Source organism: Rhinopithecus roxellana, chromosome 5, assembly GCF_007565055.1.
Source record: "Rhinopithecus roxellana isolate Shanxi Qingling chromosome 5, ASM756505v1, whole genome shotgun sequence".
NCBI classification, from domain to species: domain Eukaryota; kingdom Metazoa; phylum Chordata; class Mammalia; order Primates; family Cercopithecidae; genus Rhinopithecus; species Rhinopithecus roxellana.
Window position 1 is genome coordinate 159,431,491 of NC_044553.1, and position 20,684 is coordinate 159,452,174.

The 20,684-nt window shown below is 51.0% G+C and overlaps 1 long non-coding RNA gene across 3 annotated transcripts in view; it reads left to right on the forward strand.

Moving 5' to 3' along the window:
- Window positions 1-20,028, forward strand: part of LOC104654450 — a 35,641-nt gene extending 15,613 nt beyond the window's left edge. The window contains exons 6-7 of one of the 3 annotated variants that reach the window (XR_004057251.1): window positions 4,368-4,443; window positions 19,694-20,028. This is a non-coding gene — a long non-coding RNA (uncharacterized LOC104654450). The remainder of the gene's footprint in view (window positions 1-4,367; window positions 4,444-19,693) is intronic. The other 2 variants (XR_746839.2, XR_746838.2) reach the window with 2 other exon arrangements.
- The last annotated feature ends 656 nt before the right edge of the window (window positions 20,029-20,684 follow it).

The window sequence follows — 20,684 nt, forward strand, 5'->3', positions numbered from 1 at the left end:
TCCAAGTCAGAAGGAGCCTGGGAGGTCAGTGCTGGAAAGCAAGGCCCCTGTTTCACCAGAGTGGGTCTCCACTCACCTCTTGGCTGGTCACACTGTCGCTACTCGGGACTTGCCAGGTGGACAGAGGAGAGAGTTCTCAGCTCTCTCCCGCAACTCGGGAGCAGTCTTCCAGACACCTGGTTACAGTGTGTGCTCAGCCCTGACTGTGGGTGTGACCTTGGCCTCTGTCTCCAGTCCCCTAGGCCTCAGTTTTCCCATCTACAAAATGGGCGAGTACAGACCCGTGGTTGTCCAAGTGGCCTTGGCGCTCCGGCAGTCTCGGGGTTTCTTTGGGCCTCCCTGGAGGTCATTTGTGGTTTGTTTGCTGGGTCTTTGGAGTTGTTGGGATTTTGGGGGTCACTGGTCCACTGCCCCCTCTGCTTTAGAGATGGGGAAACCAGAGATCCCAGAGGCCCGGAGCCTTGCCCAAGGTTGCACAGTGAGCTGGCAGCAGGCCCTGGAGGTGAAACTCCTGCCAGTTGCCAGCTCCTGCGTGACCTGTGTGGTCAGGGGGTCACAGTCACCGGTCATTAGTGTGAGTCAGAGCCTGAAAAAGGTTCCCAGGGGCTGCCGCAGTAGCTGGGGTGCAGGGGTCCCGTTTTATGGGGTATTATTCCAAACAGGAAGGCTACTGGGCTGGTCTGGAACACCTTTTTGGTCTGTAGAGTGACTCTTGTGTAATGAGACTTGTGGCTTCAGAACCAGGAAATGTTCGTTCCCCCCCCCCCCCCCCCCGTCGCCCGTGGCTCACTTTGTGCCTTTTGGGTCCTGAGACCCTCGCCAACGCCTCTGTTGGCACTATGGCCCAGTCAACTGAGAACTTCCTGAAAAAGCCAACAGGATGACAACTTCTGGAAAAGTGATCATCACCTGCCTGCACTGGCTGCCCATCTTAGACTCAGCTTTGCAAACATTTCCAGCTATCTCTTTGTGCTGCAGTGTGTGGTAATGAACAGCTCACAAAACCTCGGGTCGGGCCTGCACCTGGTTATTACCATGGTGGGCTGCAGCTTTTGTTTTGTGACCTTGGTTGCTACAATACCTGCGAGCTGAAATGAGGAATCGAAAAATTGCCAGCTTCAATTAGACGGGCAGACTGCTTTCCCAAGGCTGCCTCCGCCACTCCATCCATTAACGGTAAACAGGCACCAAAGAGGCCCTAATTCTCTCTAATTGCCCACTCGTGAAGCAAAGAGGTGAAATTCCAGGAAGAGGCATATGTAAACATCCTCTGTAACCTGACCAAGTAAAATTAGAGGGCTGATGGGGGCCTGCGAGAGAGAGAGGGGACACGATTTCAAAAGATGTCCCAATTACCTCTCCTGTTTTCATAAATGGGTCCGTCATGTCCGGGGCCCCAGCCTCACAGAGGCACAGGAAATTAGCTCTGCGAAGAGCTTGCATTTGTCCAGGGAAGTTGTAAGGGGTGGTATTTACTCAACAGGTAGGAATGATGAGATCTGAGGCAAGACTGATTATTTGGTAATGACAGGCTCTATTTCTTGAGATCAACATTTTAATAAAAATCATCCTTTTAGGTCTTTTTCTGTTTGAAACAGCCATAAGTTATTTATACCAAAGACATGCCAGATCAATTAGGTGCTGTTTGCCTCCAGAAAAGAGTAACTTCTAAAATCCTAAGATGCAGAACTGGGGTTTTCTAATCCCATTAAGCTGTGGAGGATGGTTTTGGAGTGTTCACCAACGCTTTCTGCGTGGGTCATGAGCTCACTGCACGCACTTATGAGGTCTTTGATCAAATGCTTGTGGCAATTACTCCTCTGGACTCTATAAGGAGGCCTCGTGTTTTTCTTTGGTTCCAGACAGTGACTCATCTCTGCAGCTTTTCTGACATTTGTTAAGATTCTAGCCCAGCACTGCGTTATTAACACATCACAGCAAGCCCAGAGCTGGCACACGCAGCTTTTAAACCAAGGCACGAATTTGCCGGGACTTCACTGTAGCAGAGCAGCCCGGGGTCTGCACACAGAGTTAATTAAGGACAGTCAGGGACTCTGAGGGTTCATGGGGTCCCTGGAGCAGAAGCAGGAAAAAACCCAGATGCTCCTTCCTGCTTCTGATTTCCCCGCTCCTATTAAAAACACAAAAAAGAACAAAGCAAAAACAGCAACAGCAAAACAAAGCCCTCGGCTCTGATTCCTGCGGGAAATGGCAGTGCCTTTGGTCTCGCTGTGTGTTCTTGGCCTGAGTCTCGTTGCCACCTTAAGGCGTGGTGATGGTGAGAGGCCACCCCAGCCACGCGCAGTCTCGGAGGGAGGGTGGGAAACGGTCTCGAGTGCTGGTCAGTAGATAATGGGTGGTCTGGCAGCCTTTAGGTAACCGAAGCCTGCCCCTCAGTCACCCATGCACTGATCACTGCTTCCCTAACACTTACTTTAAGACTTCTTGTTTCTTGGTTATCAAATTAACCAGTTACGGCAAAACAGGGTTTATGAAGGGCCGGGCCAGGGAAGTAGAGTTTAGGAGGACTTGGAGGCAAGAAGTGTCCCCTGTGCCCTGGCTGGGTCTTGGACATCCTGGCTGGAGACATGGCTGACTGGGAATAGAGAGGCAGAGGCAACAGGGGTGGCCCAGATGGCAGGGGTGGCTTGGAAAGATCCCTGAGAGGCCTGGGGACAGGTGGTCTTGGGAGTCCCTGAAGACCTGCAGGGGGGCAGGCAGCTGGAGTCAGGTATCTCCCGAAACCTTTTTTTTTTTTCTTTGAGACAGAGTCGTGCTCTGTCGTCTAGGCTGGAGGGTGGTGGCGCGATCTTGCCTCACTGTAACCTCCGCCTCCCGCGTTCGAGCGATTCTCCTGTCTCAGCCTCCCGAGTAGCTGAGACTACAGGCGCGCACCACTACGCCCAGCTAGTTTTTAGTAGAGATGGGGTTTCACCATGTTGGTCAGGCTGATCTCGAACTCCTGACTTCAGGTGATCCACCCGCCTCGGCCTCCCAAAGCACTGGGATGACAGACATGAGCCACCCCCCTGGGGCCGGGACCTACGGTCTGTGGTTTCTGCCTTCCCCAGTTTCCCCACATCCCTCTCATGGCCTTTCTGTTTCCTGGGTGGCTTTGTGGTGGCGTCCCATGGTTTTCCCCTGGCTTCCTATCTCCACCTGTGCCTAACCCAGGAAACAGTCCCTATAGAGGGTGTTTTCAAACAGACCTTGGCCCTGTCCTCCTCCTGGCTCAACCCCTGGCTGCCCCATCACCCAGCTTGCCACGCTGGTGGGATCTCAGCCGTCTCAGGCTACCTTTCTATGACACCTCCTCACCTTAAGTAGACTCTGAACAGATTTTAAGAGCTATTCATTCAACACATTTTTTAAATGAATAAACTGCTTTCTTTTTTCTGTGTGGTTTTCAGTTTACAGAAACACTGGTGGGAAAGTACAGAGAATTCGCAGACCCTGTCCCCACCATCTCCCCTCTCACTCACGCGTTGTCTCCGTGTGGTGTGGTCTGTTTGTTCCAATCGATGGAATAACTCTGATACGTGATGAACTAAAGGCCTTGGTTCATATCATTAGGGCTCACTCTGGTGCACATCCTGTGGGTCTTGACAAATGTGTCATGATACGTGTCTGACATTGCTGAAGTCAGCTTTTCGTAAAGCTTCAAGGCTTGGGAGTATTCTGAGCCACGTTTGGCCCAGCCTGCTGCCCGATTAAAAAAGAAAAAGCAAAACAAACAAACAAAAAAACAGGTTAAAACGTGAGGCAAGTCTTGACACCGAAGACTCAGTGTGCCCGGCCATGGTGCTTCCCAGTGCCTACCGCAATGTGAACAAAATCGCTGCAGTGGAGTTGTCTGTCCAGGCGTACGATGTGTGTGCCATGGTTTTGGGAAATCCTGCCCGTAAATAGCCCTGCAGCCCTCTGTGGGCTGCCCTCCTGGCTATACCCCGCTTCTCTGGTCTCCTCCAGGGCCTGGCATCCTGCTAACCAACCTGGGCACCCTGCTTCTTCCAGAGCACAGGTTCATGCCCTGTCTTCAGGGCCTGGGTCACTCCCCTTTCTCATCTATGCAGTGCCCTAAGCCTTTGGGTCCCACAGAGCACGACTTAGGTCCATGGACGGCACCAACCCAAGTCTGTTCCATATTTCCACTCCTGACCCTTCTGCTCCATAGGCAGCTGGTGGGTGAGGGGAGTGAGGAGAGAAATGCATGGCTTCTCCAATTCCACACTTGCTGGAGGTTGGGGAGTCCCTGCTCCAGGCCACCCCCTGCCCCTGCACCCCGAGCTGTTGGCCTTATCCACCCTCCTCCTCCTCGCCAGCCTGAGTGAGGTTCCACTCTGTGACCTAATGCCTTCTCCTTACAGCCGAAGCCATCACCTGGATTCCTACGTGGGAAGGGACCTCGGACGTGGGACCCCAGCCCCCCTCCAGCTCGAAATCGTAAGTGGCTGGAGTGTAAAGAGCACACACATGTGGCCTTGCTGCTGAGGGTGGGGCCTGCCTCCTGGAGCACACTGCCAGGCGGACCGCGTGGAGGGTCTGGCGGGCACTGGTGGGGGGGGGGTCTGTGCACGGGGAGTTGGGTGCCCATCGAGTCAAGCCAAGTGCAGACCTGGGGGCTCCTGTTTTCTAAGACGGGAACCCCCAGCCTCCTTGTGTTGTCTCTGTGGCAAAGGAATTCTATAGGCGGCTTCAAATGTCGGACCCCAAAAGAATTTCTTTTTCACTCTTCTAAATGAATGGCTCTTTCATTATTGAGTCTCCCTTTGGCTCTTGTGCCGCAGGGCAGACTAGGATGGAAGTGCCCTGTGAGCTGGGGGGCCTTCAAAGGGCCAAGGAGAAAACGCAGGCCGAGGGACCAGCCTTCCAAATGGGCTTCGAGCTCCAATGACCTCCGCTCACCCCCTCGAAATGTCTGGAAAACATAATGGGCAGATTTTCTGTCTTCAAAGTTTCCGGCTAAACCTCTTCAAGTTCTTTATTGTTTGGGACTGAGACACTCAGCCATGGTAATGGGTAGTTTCTTTTGTATTTGCCTTGAAAGGCCAAAATATTTTTATATTGCCACAGACAAAGCCACCTATTTAAAAATGAACTCCATGTCCGTCGTTTCCCACCAGGAGACTATGTACCATGTGTGTGTCTCTATGTATTCTGGGGTCTTGAAACAGGTTTCTCATGGGGATGGTCATTCACCACGATCCAGAGGGGCAGAACGGGAGGTGCTTGCCCTGCCCAGGGGGCCTGGGGAACGTGGGCCCTCATCTCAGATCTGCCCCCAGTACGTCTAGGATGTGAGCCCCAGAAGGGTCTGGGAGTAACCTTTACATTCACTGTGTCTCTGCTCTGCATCCGCCATTCGTGTGTGTTTCCGGACTGTGGGCTGTGTGTACCTTGGTGGGTGACTCAGTGAGAAGAAGCAGGGATGCCAAAGATACTGTGAATGTTCTGGGTTTCTTGTTGGTGCCGAGAGGTTGTTTCACTGGTATCTGTTGCATTATATAGTAAATGGCTGGAGGATGAATGAGTGAAGCAAGAGAGAAGAATAAACAAGTAAACAGGTGAAGAAGTCAGCAAGCCAGGATGAGAGTGTGTGGACACAAGACCGTGGTTCATCCGCTTTGACGCCCAGGCAATCAATATATACATAGGAAAAACCCGTTGAATCACTAAGTAATAGGGCAACACACAAAGCAGTATCAGGTGATCACAGACTAAGGGATATGTGTCATTCAAATATATGCCTCTGACATTTGACAATGAAAAAGAACCTAAATAAAAGAAAGAATGGATGCACGAGTAGTGAAGTACAGAATGAGACGTAGATTTTGAGGCCTGTCAAAATGAAAGGATGCAAGTTAGGGAACAAGTGATCAAAAGGGAGAAGGGAAGGATTTTTTTTAAAAAACCAAAACAACAAATAAAAGATAGAAAGTTAAAAAAAAAAAAAACTAGAGGATGAGTAACTCTATAATGAGGACCATGTCAGACTATTGTAAGCTATACGTTAGGACTAATACAAATAGTATATGCTCCTGGCATAGAAAAATAAAGAAACCACAGAGAAAGAGTTCAAAGAATAGCAAAGAAAGAAAGAGGATCCAGTGGGTGAAATATGAGAGTGTGCTTTTACCAAAAGTTATCTAAGCCTGAGCACTTGAAGTCTGCACAGAAATAAATCAACGACAAAAGAAAGAAAAAAGCCAAAAAGTCTATATTGCATGTGTGGATGAATGAATGAGCAGTGAGAATGCAGTGCCAGGCGACACGGTGTCGTGAGGGGTTTTGAGTCATCCAGTCCTGGGCACTGAGGTCTGTTAGATGAAAGGATTATGAGAAAGATAATGTGGATAAATAAAGAAATAGGAAAAAATGTAACAAATGTTAAGTACAGAAATACATTAATGGGTGATAAATAAAGATGTAAAAGAAGGCAATGTGATAGGTGGTGGCAAAAGATCATCACAAATTAAGGGCTATGGCTGGTCCACTTCTAGAAAACCACAGGCTATCCATTAAATAATAAACATCTAAGTGAACAAGTCAGTGAGTATCTAAACAGATAAGGATGAGGTGAATGAGAAGACGTGGCCCCATGGGTCCTCCTGATGAGGGTGTTGGGGTCCCCCCTGGGCACCCCAGCTGCATGAGAATGAGGGACAGGAGGTATGGAAAGCTGTGACAGAAGAGAGAAAGGAACAGTAAAAAGAAATAACAGCCAAACAGATACATGGGTAAATCCACGAGAAAAGTTAGGCTAGGACTTGTCATAAGGGCACCTGATTCTACTAATAGAGGAATAAATGTCAAACAGAAAGAGAGAAAGCAGGAAAGAAGGATGCTATGAATGCAGGAAGGAAGGAATGAGTGAGACATGGAACCGCACGGCCAAGGATGGGCGTTTGCGGGTGGCTTTATGATGTGTACAGCCACTCCATGGCACTGAGCTCCGAAGACAGAGTGCAAGAGAGAACGAGTGAGAGAGTGAGAGAGAGAGAAACAATAAAAAACGGGAAGAAATGTGAAAAGGGAGAAAGGAAGAGAGGTAATATATTAAGAAATAAATACATGCATGCAGATTTAAGACAGAGCCATGCTAGAACAGGAATGAAAGGCTGTGTGAACCAAGCAGGCCACTTAATTGGCATTGGTGCTGCTGGTGTGGTCTGCCACCTACTCAGCTAAGGGACGGCTCAAAGCATACACATGGGAGGGAGGAGTGGGGCCACAGACAGAGGGCCCATTAGTTGCAGATTATGATGTATCCAGTTAGATGCACCTGCTGTCTAGAAGTGTAAAAATAAGTATTTACATAGAAAGAAAGACTGAATGGATGCATGGCGAATGCATGAATGAATGAATGACAGAAGATTCGCACTGACCGATGAGGAGGGCGTTGTAGACAAGGGTGAGGGTCATTGATCCTGGGTGCAGCTCTCCAAAAGAATGACAGAAAGAAAGAGGGAGTGGTGGAAAGAAACAATACGGTGGGAAAAGATGAAAATGGAATAAAAGGAAGTGAAAGAGATAATAAGTAGATCGAACAAGCTGATCAAAGGGGGCTGGTTTAGCACAAGCCATCCGCATTAATTCAAATCTGTGGCTCTGAAGTTTGTTTTCAAAATGACCACAAGTGAAAGACTGAATGAAAGAATAGATGCATGCATTCCATAGGAACGCAAGAAAAGGAGCGGGGAATGGAAAAATTGGAAGAATGAGAGAGGGAGAGATGTAAGAAAAGAAAATACTGAAGTAGGCCTATGAACGAAAAGGCACTTCCTGGACAAGCACTGAAATATAATGAGACAATTTTATCCATTAAATATAATAAATAGTAAACATTGAGGTTAATCAATCAAAGCACAAACACCTGAATAGAGGAGTGACTGTCTGAATGAATGAGAATGGATGATTTCCCTATCCTCTGCACTCAAGACCCAAAAGAAAGAAAAGAGAAACCAAGAGAGGAGAGAATATGGAAATGTATGACAGGATGTGTATAAGCAATACCAACATATTGAATGAATAAATAAAGACATAAATATGTGGGAGAGCGGACCGTGCAAGGACAAAAACAGGAGAGAAGGCAGCAAGAATTATGACTAATTCAAAACTGGGTTCCTAAGATAGTTAAATAAATCCTGCACCAAATCCCCAGGGAGAGGAATTAACGAACAAAAGACAGCCCCACGCGGACCGGTGTGCAGAAGGCTCCGGGAACCGCAGATTATAGTTAATCCAATTCTGTGCACCTGAGGTCCATAAATAAAAGAACAAATATTGAAATGAAAGAATGACAGAAAGAATGAATGGACACATGAACGACTGAATTAGAAATGGAAATGCCTGGCACAGCCAGGAAGGAGCTGCCCATGGGATTCTCATTCATCTCACTCCGGGCACCTGGGGTCCATAAGCATGAAAAGAGGCAAGAATAGAAGTGTCAGGGAGTCACAGATAGAGATAAGGAAAGGCAAAAATGAAACTAAATGAAAGCGAAAGGGAAAATAAAGAAAAACCAATAAAAAAGAGAACGAATATGTGGGTGTATCTGTAAGAGCAGGATCTGTTAGGATTAGTCATAAGGCTGTCGGTAATCCTGAAGATGGATGAGATAATCCAGGCCCAGGTTCCCGGGGGAGGGAAACTGGAGAAAATATAAAAAGAAGTGAAAAAGGAAAAAGGAAAGGTAATAAACAAACAACCAAAATGATAAATGGATAGTTAAGGGAGGTTGTCTGAACAGGGATTATAATTAGTTTACATACGTACTCCTTAAATAGATAAATACATTATACCTTTCAAAGAATAAATGAAAAATAGAGAGACATACCTGGCTCCAAAACACTGTACTGTAATAAAATAGATGCAATTGAGGTTCATAAATAAAAGAATAAATACTTAAACGTAGAAGGTGACTAAATGCGGGGAAGAAAGATTGCAAATAAATACATGGGCCAAAGATGTTTGTTTTGCCCGTGGGGTTTTAATTAACACAATTAATAAGGAAAACAAATACCCAAAATAAGAAAGGCGGACAAATGAGTGAGTGGATGACAGAGTGAATGGTGCTTGATGAAGGAGCAGTAGTGCTTCAGAGACCAGCCTGAAGGTGATGATCGGGAGCCCTGATTCATTTGATTCTGTGCTCCTGACTTTATAAGAACCAGAGGGTGGCTGGGAATGGTGGCTCATGCCTGTAATCCCAGCACTCTGGGAGGCCGAGGTGGGCGGATCATGAGGTCAGGAGTTTGAGACCAGCCAGTTTGAGATCAGCCTGGTCAACGTGGTGAAATTCTGTCTCTACTAAAAAAACACAAAAATTACAGGCGTGGTGGCACGCGCCTGTAATCCCAGCTACTCGGGAGGCTGAGGGAGGAGAATTGCTTGAACCCGGGAGGTGGAGGTTGTGGTGAGCCAAGATTGCACCACTGCACTCCAGCCTGGGCTACAGAGCAAGACTCTCTCAGATTTTAAAAAAAGAGAAGAAGAAGAAAGAACCAGAGAAATATAAGGAAGGGTGAGAGAAAGAAAGAAAGATACAATTTGGGAGGCAATGAATAAAGAATAAAACAACAGTCAATAAATAGGACTTGTGAATGGAAGCCTTTAGGCCAAAGGTTATGATTAATTTCAAACTATGTTACTGACGTCCATAAACAAAGGACTCAGGTCTAAATGAATGAATGAATGACTAGAAGAAAGGGTGGTAGGAAGGTAGGAAGAAAGGAAGGAGGGAAAAAGGGAAGAGAGGAAGGAACATTCTTTCCAGTTCTGTGTTCTAGACAGTGGAATGAAGTGGTCCCCAGGGAGGGTGGCTGTTGGCATGTCATGTGCTTGTCACATGCACTTGCCCTGGCTCAGGAAGACCCTGGTCTTGGGGTGCTGTTGCCCTATCTTGGCTGTGTGGGACATTTCACTGCATCGGTCTCTTCCTCAGTTTCCCCATCTGTAAACTGCGAGTGGCACCAGCTGCCTACTTGGGTTGACCTTACGTGTCCCTGTTGACGGTACCACATCTATGGCCTGGATAGGCAGGAAGGGCTTGGACCCTGGGCCCCGCATGAAGGTTGCACGAACAAGTGGTGTGAAGCCTGGTGGGTAGCTTGGCCCTTCCCTGGGCATGGGTCACCTGTGCAGGAGGTTTTGCCCGCCAGGGGGCAGCAGAGGGTAAGGGAGCAATAGGCCCTGGGCCCCGCCTGCTGTATGCCACCCTGGGTGTGGCGCCTACATCCAGGGGCTGGTGCAGGGAAAGGCCAGAAGGTGGCCAGGGGCACCTGAGAAGGGGGGACCCAGAAGCCCCGGGACCCAGGAGCCCTGGGCAAGCCACCAGAAACCTTGTTCTTGCAACTCTCTGCAGAGTGCTCAGGCCACCCTCTGGCCTGGTCTTCCATGGGGCAGGACATCCAAGCTTCTCAACTCAGGGTTCCCTGGGCAGCAGGTGCACCTCAGCACCCCTGGGGTTGCAGAAGTGGTCTGGGGACCCTGGCTCCCTTGACATGCCATCCCTAGAGCCTGCTTCAAGGCCTCTCTGTCTTCTCAGCTGTTTCACAATGTGTTTTGTAACTTGGTGGGATCGCGTTTCACTGTGTTGAGGTTGCCTCTTCTCTGACTCACCCTCCGGGGGACTGCAGGGGCAAATCTGGAGAGTTGCTCATGCTGAAAGTCGTCCCCCAGGGCCTCCCAGGTTCTGTTGAGTCTCTTTTCTCTGTAGTGGAGGAAATGTGCGTAGTTCTGTGTTGTGTGCATGTGTTTGTCTGTAAAAGCAAGGACCAAAGTCTCCCTTGTTGACCTCTCAATTCCTATTTGGGACATTTAAAAACACTGGATTCTTAACAAGTGCCTGGAGCAGTAGGAGCACAGCTTGGATGGACTCAGGACGATGGCAGGGAGCACGTGGGAGGCAGGGGAGTGGGGTGGGGCCAGGTGGTCTGGAGTGGTGGGGGTGGTGTCATGTTCAGTGTGACTCTGTAGACACTGGGTGGGATGGGGGGTGTGGGTGCAGGCATGGATGGGGCTGTTGCTCTAGCGTGATGCTTGAGGTCTGAGCTGATGGCGGCAAAGTGGGGTGCTCAGGAATCAAAGCTATGGGGTTATAGACAGGATATGAAGGAGGGAGGAAGCAAGAAGAAGGGGGTGGTTCTCACGCTTCTATCTCCGGCCGAGTGGATGGCAACAGCATTTAGAAGGCGGAGGACATGGAATTCATGTGTCAGGAGCCACCTTCTGAGCCTCCAGTACCACGTGTCAGGGCCACATGAGCTGGGCCTCGTGGGCCTGATGTGGTGCTGGGGCCTCAGGGGTCTGCTCTTCTCCTCTTTCAGAATCTGGGGCTCCAGGCTCTGCCTTGGCTGGACTGAGGTCTGGGGGTGCACTTATTATCCCTGGGGACGCCTGCTGAAGCTTCTCCTTGACAAGCCAAGTGTCGCTGTTGGATGAGGATGGGGCGGGAGGGGCTCAGGGCAGAAGAAGACCAGGAGGGTCTTTCAGAAGAACTCATGTACGGCTGTTAAAAAAAAGTCAGCAGAGGCTCAGGAAGACTTACAGTGTGCAGAAGGCGGGGAAGAGAGGGCCCATTGCATGCACCAAGAGAAACTGGAAGGAACAGGTGACTTTGGCTGCTAGGAGAGCCTTATCCCAACATCTAGGGGCTGCCCTGATGGCTCACAGTGGGTCGAACTGAGCCAATGGGAGAAGCTCTGGGGGTGGGTGGTACCCTGGAGGGTAGGTGGGTTTGGGTTGCATGAATTCTCTGTGTCCTTTTGGAAATGCGGAGACCATGAGGGGGCATCAGGGCTCTTAGGGTCTTTGACCCATAAGAGTTTTGCATCTGGAATTGAAAGGGTCTTTAGTTCTGGGATGCTGAGATTCGGGATAGGGTTCCTAATGGCACAAAAGCCAGGGATAAAATGTCTTTCACGTGCTCCCCACCCGGTTCTTTCTGAACCAGACCCACAAGGTCCGAGTTGTGATCCTAGTGCTCCTGTCTGGTTAGGGCCTATCTTTATGTGTTCGTTCAACTTTTAAAAATGAGAACAAATTCTGTCTCTTGACATTGTCGTTTGCATGCACCCCACACACAAATCCTTTCCTGGTGACACCAGGAGCCACAACTCTCCTCGGCCTCCTCCTGTGACTCCCAACTCCCTCCTTGGGAAGCTTGGCCTCAGGGCCTCTGGGACAGACAGGCCACGAGTCCCCCTGCGTCCCGTTGTGTTCCTAATGTAAATGGTGTGGATGACATTTGACCTAGAGCAGTGGGAAACGCATCCACCACTCAACATTCTGACATGTCACCCATTTTACATTCTTACGGGCATATTTTTTTAAAAAAAGAGTGTCTATTTTTTTTTTTTTTTGAGACGGAGTCTCGCTCTTTTGCCCAGGCTGGAGTGCAGTGGCCAGATCTCAGCTCGCTGCAAGTTCCGCCTCCCGGGTTTACGCCATTCTCCTGCCTCAGCCTCCCGAGTAGCTGGGACTACAGGTGCCCGCCACCTTGCCCGGCTAGTTTTTTGTATTTTTTAGTAGAGACGGGGTTTCACCATGTTAGCCAGGATGGTCTCGATCTCCTGACCTCGTGATCCGCCTGTCTCGGCCTCCCAAAGTGCTGGGATTACAGGCTTGAGCCACCGCACCCGGCCAAGAGTGTCTATTTTTTAATGAGCATCCCTTCTTTAAAAAAACCTAATTGCCATTAATCACCACATACACTTTTTTTTTTTTTTGCATCCTGCCCCTTCTGTTTAATATTCTGTCATCAACATTTTCCCTTGTTCCATTCATCTTCATAACCTCACTGGCTGCGTTGTGCCTTGTTGAGTGGCTATGGCATCATTCACAGAACCTTTCGGTTATTCTTATGTATAACCACCTTTTAAAAATATTATGAATAATGCCACAACTAACCGCTTAGAACACCCTTTTTTTCATTCTTAAGAATTATGTTCTTCCACCCAGAAATTATCATTGCTTCATTACAGATCAGTTTCCCCTGCTAGATTGTGAGCCCCATATGGGCAAGGAGCTTATTGAATTGGCCTTTGTATCTCTGATGCCCAACATGTTGTAGACTCTAAGTAAATGATGGAAGAGTGGATGGAAGAATGGAGGAAGGAGCGAGTGAGTGAGCAGTTCGGCTGATGGATGAGAGGGGGAAGGATGGGTGAATACATGGATTGGTGAGTGAATAAATGAATGAATTTCCTTTGGTTAAGTCCCTTGAAAGAAAGGCTATGCATCTTTGTATGGATATTGATTAATTTTAGAAGGCTTACAGCATTTTACAATGTTCAGTAATGTATGACTATTTAATTAAGATCTGGCTAGTTTGTCTCTGTTCTAAAGTACTTTGCATTACTTTAACTTGCATTGCTTTAATTACTAATGACGGGCGAACACTTTCACCTATGTTTGTCAACAAATTGTATTTTCTCTTCTGTGAACTGTTTGTCCAAGCCCCTTGGGTCATGGCTTTCGGAAGAGACTGGTCCCAGGTGTTCTTGGGATGTAGGGAGCCCTTACCTCACTGGAGACATTCAAGGAACCAGCTAGGTAGCCCTCAGGGAAGATAGTGTTTAGGAGATTCCCATGGTGTGGGGTTGGCCTAGGTGGCCTTTCAGGTTCTTTACAGATCAGTTTCCCCTGCTAGACTGTGAGCCCCATGTGGGGCTTTGCTTATTAGGATTTGCTTGTCCCTGGGAAGTGGGTGATGGGGACAAGGATACCTTCCATTGGCAGGTGGAGACACTGCAGGCTGGACCTCCTGGGGGTACTCGTGAACTCTGATCTTGCCCTCCATAAAACCGCTGTGGGACAGGAATAGCTCTCTGAACCTCCAAGGTCCAGACAGCCACATCCTAGCACCCTGTACGATCAGTTGGTGGCCTTCCCACCAGCCCAGTCTTTGGGGTTTAACTGATGAATGGAACATTTTGGATCAGGACTGATGGGAGAATCCCCTTTTATTTTTCTTCACCTGGGGCAATTACATTCCAAGGAGCAGAATAAAGGGCATGTTCTGCCCAAAGCATCAGGGCTTACAGGTCAGTCACAGCCCTTTGGGGAGGGCACATCACCCAAGGAGGGCTCGCCCTTCTTTCCAGAGCATCCTCCACTCTCAGCAGAGCTGCTTTTGCCCACCCATCCCTCTACTATAGCACTGAGCACTGTTTGCCTGTGTCAGAATCACTCACCCACATGTTTAGCTTGGTATCCAAGCTTGGGAGGCCGACGATGACTTTCAACATGAATTGCTCCATCTACCCATCCATGCACCTGGCCTACTTATCTTGACCCCGTGCTTTTGGCTTTTTCTTCTCCTGAAAGCAAACCCTTTCATTTTGGGTGGGCTGTGTAGTGCCATGGGCTGTGGTTATGAAGCAAACACCTTTTCTTGTAGCTCCTCCTCTGGGGTTACTGCTCTGAGCACATCCCAGCTGGATCTCCTCTGCCACTGTCACCCACGGCTTCTTCCCCATGGTGCTTTCCATGTGTCACACACCACGACTATGACCCAGGGTCGGGGTCCTAGAGTAGCCCTGGGCCAAGCCCTCCACCCATGAGCAGGGAGGTCCTGCCCAGGCCTCGCCTTGCCTGGCACATGGTCCCTGCCATGAGCTTTGCGTTCAGCCTTTCAGCTTCCTCCACCAGACGGCAGTGGTTGTAACTCATCCATTCATTCCTTCATTCCTTCCTTCATTCACTCACAGCCAATAAACATTAAAAAAAAATTAGCCAGTGCTATAATGAACATTTTGGTAAAGGGGCCGTGCTTGTGTGTCGGTGACAAGGTGAGATCCCTGAGTCAGCTCAGGCTTGTAGATTCGAGTTCTGTTGCAAGTTTCAGTGCCCCTCTGACTTTGTCCCCTGTACAACTAGGTTGATTAAGAATCAGCCAACTGTGTTCCCTGGGTGCTCAGAAATCACAGCCCATATATCCTCGAGAGGCCAAAATGAGAGCCAGGGGTTCCGAGATGAGTGGCTGCTTCTGGCTGTGAGCAGGCTTTCAAGTCATTAGAACACTCTGGCCTTTCCTGGAGGTGATCTTGGAGCCATTCCTGCCCCTTTCAAGAGGAGTTAATGCCCAGCTCTATTTAGAGAAAATTGGGGGAGATGATTGCTCATGTGGGTGATAAGAATCACCTCCCATGCAGGGGTCTGCATAGGACACTCCATTGGCAAACCTGGGTGTCCAAGGCACGTGGCATTTTGCAAACTCTGGGCACAGCTCCGAGGTGTCCTGCAGGTCCCAGACCAGGTGAGAACCCCCTGAGTTCCTGCTGCCTGGGTAGGGGGTGAGGCATAGGTCTTGGGGGTTCGACCTGGAATTCTGAATGTTATTCATTGCATTGGAGAGGAAGGAGAGTAGGCAAAGCCAAGACCCTGGAGCTGGACAAACTTGTGTGGTTTAAAGTCACTATGAGAGCTGGAGTTGAGCCTGCATTCTGGGGAGGACTGCGGCACCTACCTCGCAGGGCTGTTGTGAGGAGCAATGTAACCGTCATTTTGAACTGTGATTCTGGAAGGGCGGTGTGCGTGTCCCCGGGGGTGTGCCAGGGGAGTGAGGATAAAAGGCCAGGGAGACAGCCTGTCTCAGGCAGCTGAGTGGGAGTGTTTATCTCTAGACATGGAGGGGTGTATGGTGGGACAGGAGGAATTTTGGCAGGAACTTTCATGCTAGGGGTTTGGGGGACTCTTTGGGCAATGCCCCTGGACCCCCCGGGGGTACGGTTCACGCTCACCTCTGAGAGGCTGGAAACGCCTGGCTGTGCTTTCTGAATGCTGTGTGCTTCCTGCCTCTGTGCCTGGCCTGTGGGCAGCACCTACTTCAAAAGGCCCCTCTGGGTGGTGTCCTTTTCCCCAAAATATTAGGCACCAGCCATCAAAGACACTGCACTGTCCCTTCCTCCACCCCTCCCCCAACTGACAACTTCTGGGCTCGAGTGCCAGCAGGCTGGGTGCCCAACACAGTGCCTGGCGAGTGGTAGCGCTTGCCTTTCTTTTCTGTTGGATGAATGGATAGCTAATGAAATTGTAACCAATGACAAGCCTTGATGTTTATAACCTTTACTAAGAGATGATTATTTTGCTCTTCATGAACCTGTTAACAACTGCCATATTGTATCTTACGGACGTTTGTATGCCATGTTTGAAGAGCAGGAGCCTTGTTTCGGCATCATGTGATGGAACTTGAGCTGTCTGATGAGAATCTGTGTTTTGTGTTAGAAAGAGCCTGGGCCTTAGGATCTGGCAGACCCAGGGGCCACTTCATTAACCCTTTGCCTCTTTGACCCTTGGTCTCCTTTTCTCTAAGCCATAGGTCACCAGAAAGCCTACCTCACAGGGCTGTTGTGAGGGCCAAGGGTGGGTGCGCTGTAACAGTGCTGTGCAGATGCTGGCTTTCCCTGGGAATGGACATATGGTGGGGTTTGTCTTGAAAGCATGAGTGATGGCTTTACTAGTCCTAAGTGAATAAAAAGTCAGCCCTGACCTTACGCTGGGATTGCATTTCCCACAGTCAGTGGCATGTGCAAACCACTGGCGGAGCAGCCTGCAGGTGCTTAGCTATGTGGGCCCAGAGTAAATATTTGTTTGATTGATAAGTGATGGCTTTTTCCTTCCTCAGAGGTTACCCCGCCCCCCGTTCCACCATGGGCTGCTGCCTCTCCCCAGCAGGTTGTAGCTGACAGGGCCGTTGTGCTTTGGGGTTTGCTGTACCTGTCGGTGCCATGAGGGGACGGTCTGTCTGCTTGGAGGGGCTTCTGCAAACATTCATGTATGCCCCTGGTTTTGTTTGTTAGGGAGGAGGAGTGGGGGTGACCAGGAGAGAGGATGAGGAAGGGGTTCTGGGTGGCATCCTTGGGGTACTAACCCTCCCTTCACCCTGTGCTCTGAATTTCCTCACGGCCCTTTTCCTTCCCTGGCAGAAGGTGCAGAAGGTAGGCTTTGCCACCTTCCCTGGGTCTGGCACCAAGCTTGGGGGTCTTGTACACTTTCCCTTCTCTAACTGGGATGTGGGCCCATTTCCTAGATGAGCTTGCTGAGACTCAGGACAGCTGGTATCAGAGCCAGGACTTCCCAGTCTTGCACAAACAACCTGTGCTTTTTTGAGTCCACCAAATAAGGCCTCCTACCTGGTCCGGTTCATCCCTGCCAGCCCCCAGCAAATGCAGCCTGGTGCGTCCCCACCCCTGCCAAGTGCCCAGGAGTGCTCTGGAAGAGGAGTGCAGGGATGAGGAAGGAGGCTGTGCCCTCCAGGGGACTCAGCTGCGTTAGAGGAAGTGCTGCTGCGCTGGCGGGGGTCTCTGGACATCCCAGGCAGGGGTTGTTTCTGATCAGGGGTCTCTTCACCAGACCACCGTATTCCTTTTCCAGCCCTCGTCTCTTGCATGTGGGAGTGCAGTGTTTGGCTCTTACACCCCACATTCCAGCTGGTGGGGGTTTGAGCTGGGTGTTCCTTCTGCTCCCCACTCCCCACTCCCCACTCCCCACTCCTGGTCCCCACCCCATGCAAGGCTCCCTTGCCCCCACTCTTTGTCTCCAGCTTTCACAGCCTTGGTGGGCAGGCACCTGGGCCCCTTGCCGCCCCGGGTCTCATCCACCTGCCTCTTTCTCAGCCTGAGCTTTACTGTGAGATCTGGGAGTCACACCTTGGTCCCTGCCATGCCTGCCCCCAGGAGCCCCCACATGGGTCTCCTGATTCTCCCCTCCCCTGGGCTTTGCTAAGGAGCCCTTGCAGCGTGGCCTTGGTGTCTGCCCCGTGCCCATCCCCTGTTCTTGAGAACCTGGAAGCAGAGGGGGCCCCTCCTATTGCTCCCAAGGGGCTCCACAGTAGGGAGGCCCTCCCAGGAGATTCTGAGTCTTTGTTTAGGTATCTATTCCTGGATGGGGCTTGGGGTCCCCTCAGGCCAGGCCTGTGTGTGACCTAAGGCGGGGGGGGGCGGGGCTCTGTTAGACACCTAGTGTCCCTTGGAGTTGGGTGGGGCTGGGTCCCGGTCTCCTGAGGGCGGGTGGGGAGACAGGCTCAGGGAGATTTCCGTGAAGCTGCCCTTGAACCCCTGCTCTGAGGCCTGCACTGCCCTGACCCTTTACACCCTGCCTCCTGCACTAGTAGGCACCTAATAGATGCTTGCCACCTGTGGAGGGCGGGGTTTATTTAAATGGCTGGAAAGAGCCGAGTGGGCTGGTTGGCTAGTGTACGTGCGTTTGTTTAAGAGGAAAGGGTGTGTTTCTTGGCAAAGACTCTTTGGAGGAAACTCTGAACTGGGGAAGGGTCTCTACCTGTTCTGGAGCCTCACTGCCCCTCCTGCCAGTCTGGGGACAGGCAGTCACTGGTGGCTTTCCCCCAGTGGAAACACAGTATTTTGGAAATATTTATATCTAGGATAAAACTTCATCTGGACCAACATGTGTTTGTTGGTGTTGTGGCCCAGGTGATTTTGAGAATGTAGAATACATTTGGCAATTTCCGAATGGAGAGATGACCCACTCCTCCGCCCCCCATGCCATCCCTGAGGCTGGAGGCCTCAGAAGCCCCTGCCTTGGGAGGAGCCTGTTCCACCTGAGAAGGCTTTGTCCCCACCATTGGTGATAGTCAGCGTTGACCCGTGAGGCACCTGCCAGGTTTGCGATGCAGCCTTAGGTATCCAGAAAACTGGGGGTTGAGGGGTGGGGGGATCAGACCCCAGAGCTTGATTCCTTTTGTCTGTCTCACCCCCGAAGAATGGTGCATGGGTACCAGGTAGGTTACTCGAACCCCCCTGAGTCTCGATTTTCCCACCTGTTAGAAAGGGGGTAATTCATGACAGTGTCTGCTCAGGAGATGGCTGTGACCCCGAGAATCCTGGCTGCTTGCCTTAGGCTGGCTCATGAGACTCAAGGTCTGGATTCAAGGCCCCCCCCAACCCCTTCTGACTGTGTGGCCTGGGCGAGTTTGCGGATTTTAACCTGGAAAGCGTCACACTTGCCTGGCACGGTTATTGTGGGATTCAATGAGATTGTTTGTGTGAAATAAATGCTTTGTGACCTGGCACACAGGCGCTCTCACCCCGGCTCTCCTGGTGGGCTCGGACCACTGGGTACTGACCGCAGAGGCCCTGTGCTCCCTGGAACTATCTGCACTGGTCCCAGGGACTCTTAGGCAGAGTGGAGGGCAACGGGGGAAGCACCAGCCCGCTCTGGGGAGACAGTGGCAGAGGGAAGGGTTTGCTTTTAAATACAGAGACTCAGCAGGTTCAGATGGGAGATGATCAGAGGGGAAATGTTTACAACCTTCAGGAGGGGGAAGAGTCTGAGTTTTAAGAAAAACACCAAAGCTGGATAGGTTGAGCAGAAGAGCTGGGGATAGCATTTAGAAAGGATGAGAGTCCTGGGTTCTGGGTTATCAAGGTGAGAGAAATCAGGGGTTGCCAGCTGTAAGTGGGCGTCAGGACTAGAGTGATGCTTCCAGAAGTTTCTGCAAGTGGGCAGAGTCCAAGTTACGGCAGGGTACACCGGAAGTTGAGGGACACTAGGTAGACGGGCCGGGCTGGTGGCTGGGTGCTCCTCTCACCCTCCATGCTGCTAGGAGCCCCTGAGCACGGACTTGCTCTCCTCTCCCTCCCTCCTGGGGCCTGCCTGTCTCTCTGTGAACTCTTGTCGGCCAGCGAGGCCGGGAGCAGGTGGCCTTCATCTGCAACTGTGTCTCTCTCAGCCTCCACAGCCACGGGGACGCCCTGCACCTATTCCCACGGGACAGGCTGGACCCAGAGACTCTGGACCCGGGGCCTCCCCTTGAGTAGAGACCCGCCCTCTGACTGATGGACGCCGCTGACCTGGGGTCAGACCCGCGGGCTGGACCCCTGCCCACCCCACAGGAACCCCGAGGCCTAGGGGAGCTGTTGAGCCTTCGGTGTCTGCATGTGGGAAGTGGGCTTGTTCACCTACCTCACAGGGCTGTTGTGAGGGGCGCTGTGATACGGTTGCAAAGCACGGGCTTGGCGCACTCCACTGTGCTCTCAATAAATGTGTTTCCTGTCTTAACAAAAACAGTGATGGATGTGCTACTAATATAAGGAGGGGCGAGTGTTGGGCGTCCTGTCTCGCTGGGCAGTGTGATGGGTGGGAGGGCGGGGAACCAGCTTGAACCCCACACAGCTGCCAGCACCCTACCCTGCCCACTGGGCTCTCAAAGGGGAGGGTGGCTGTTGGAGGTCCGGAGGTTGACACGTGCTTGGATGAACTAACGTCTCTCTGGTCCCCTCCTTCTCCTGATCGTGGGATGCCAGGCTTCTTTCCAGAAGGGACTGTACAGGAGGAGGTGGGAGAAATCTGGTTTTGGCGGTGGAGAGGGGTTCTGAGTTGAGCTCACTGTGTGAGTTCCTGGAGCCCCAGAGAGGAAGCTCCCCTGGGGCTTCGAGTCTTCCTCCTCCTCTTCTCACATTCCCCAGGGCTGGGCGGAGTGGTCATCATGCTTGACCTGATGTTGAGCGATGGCCAAGATGGCCCAGCCAGGCTGGGGCTAAACTCATTCCTCAAAATGGCTCCTGAGCAGGGCTCTGTGTATAGGCTCCTAAGCAGGGCTGCAGAGGTAGAGCCTCAGACCCATCGCTGCCCGCAGCAGGAGTGCTGGCTGAGCCCGGGAGGTGAGCCTTCCTCCCCCCAGAGTGGCTTTCTGTGAGCAGCCTGTGGCTGGGCTGAGTGGA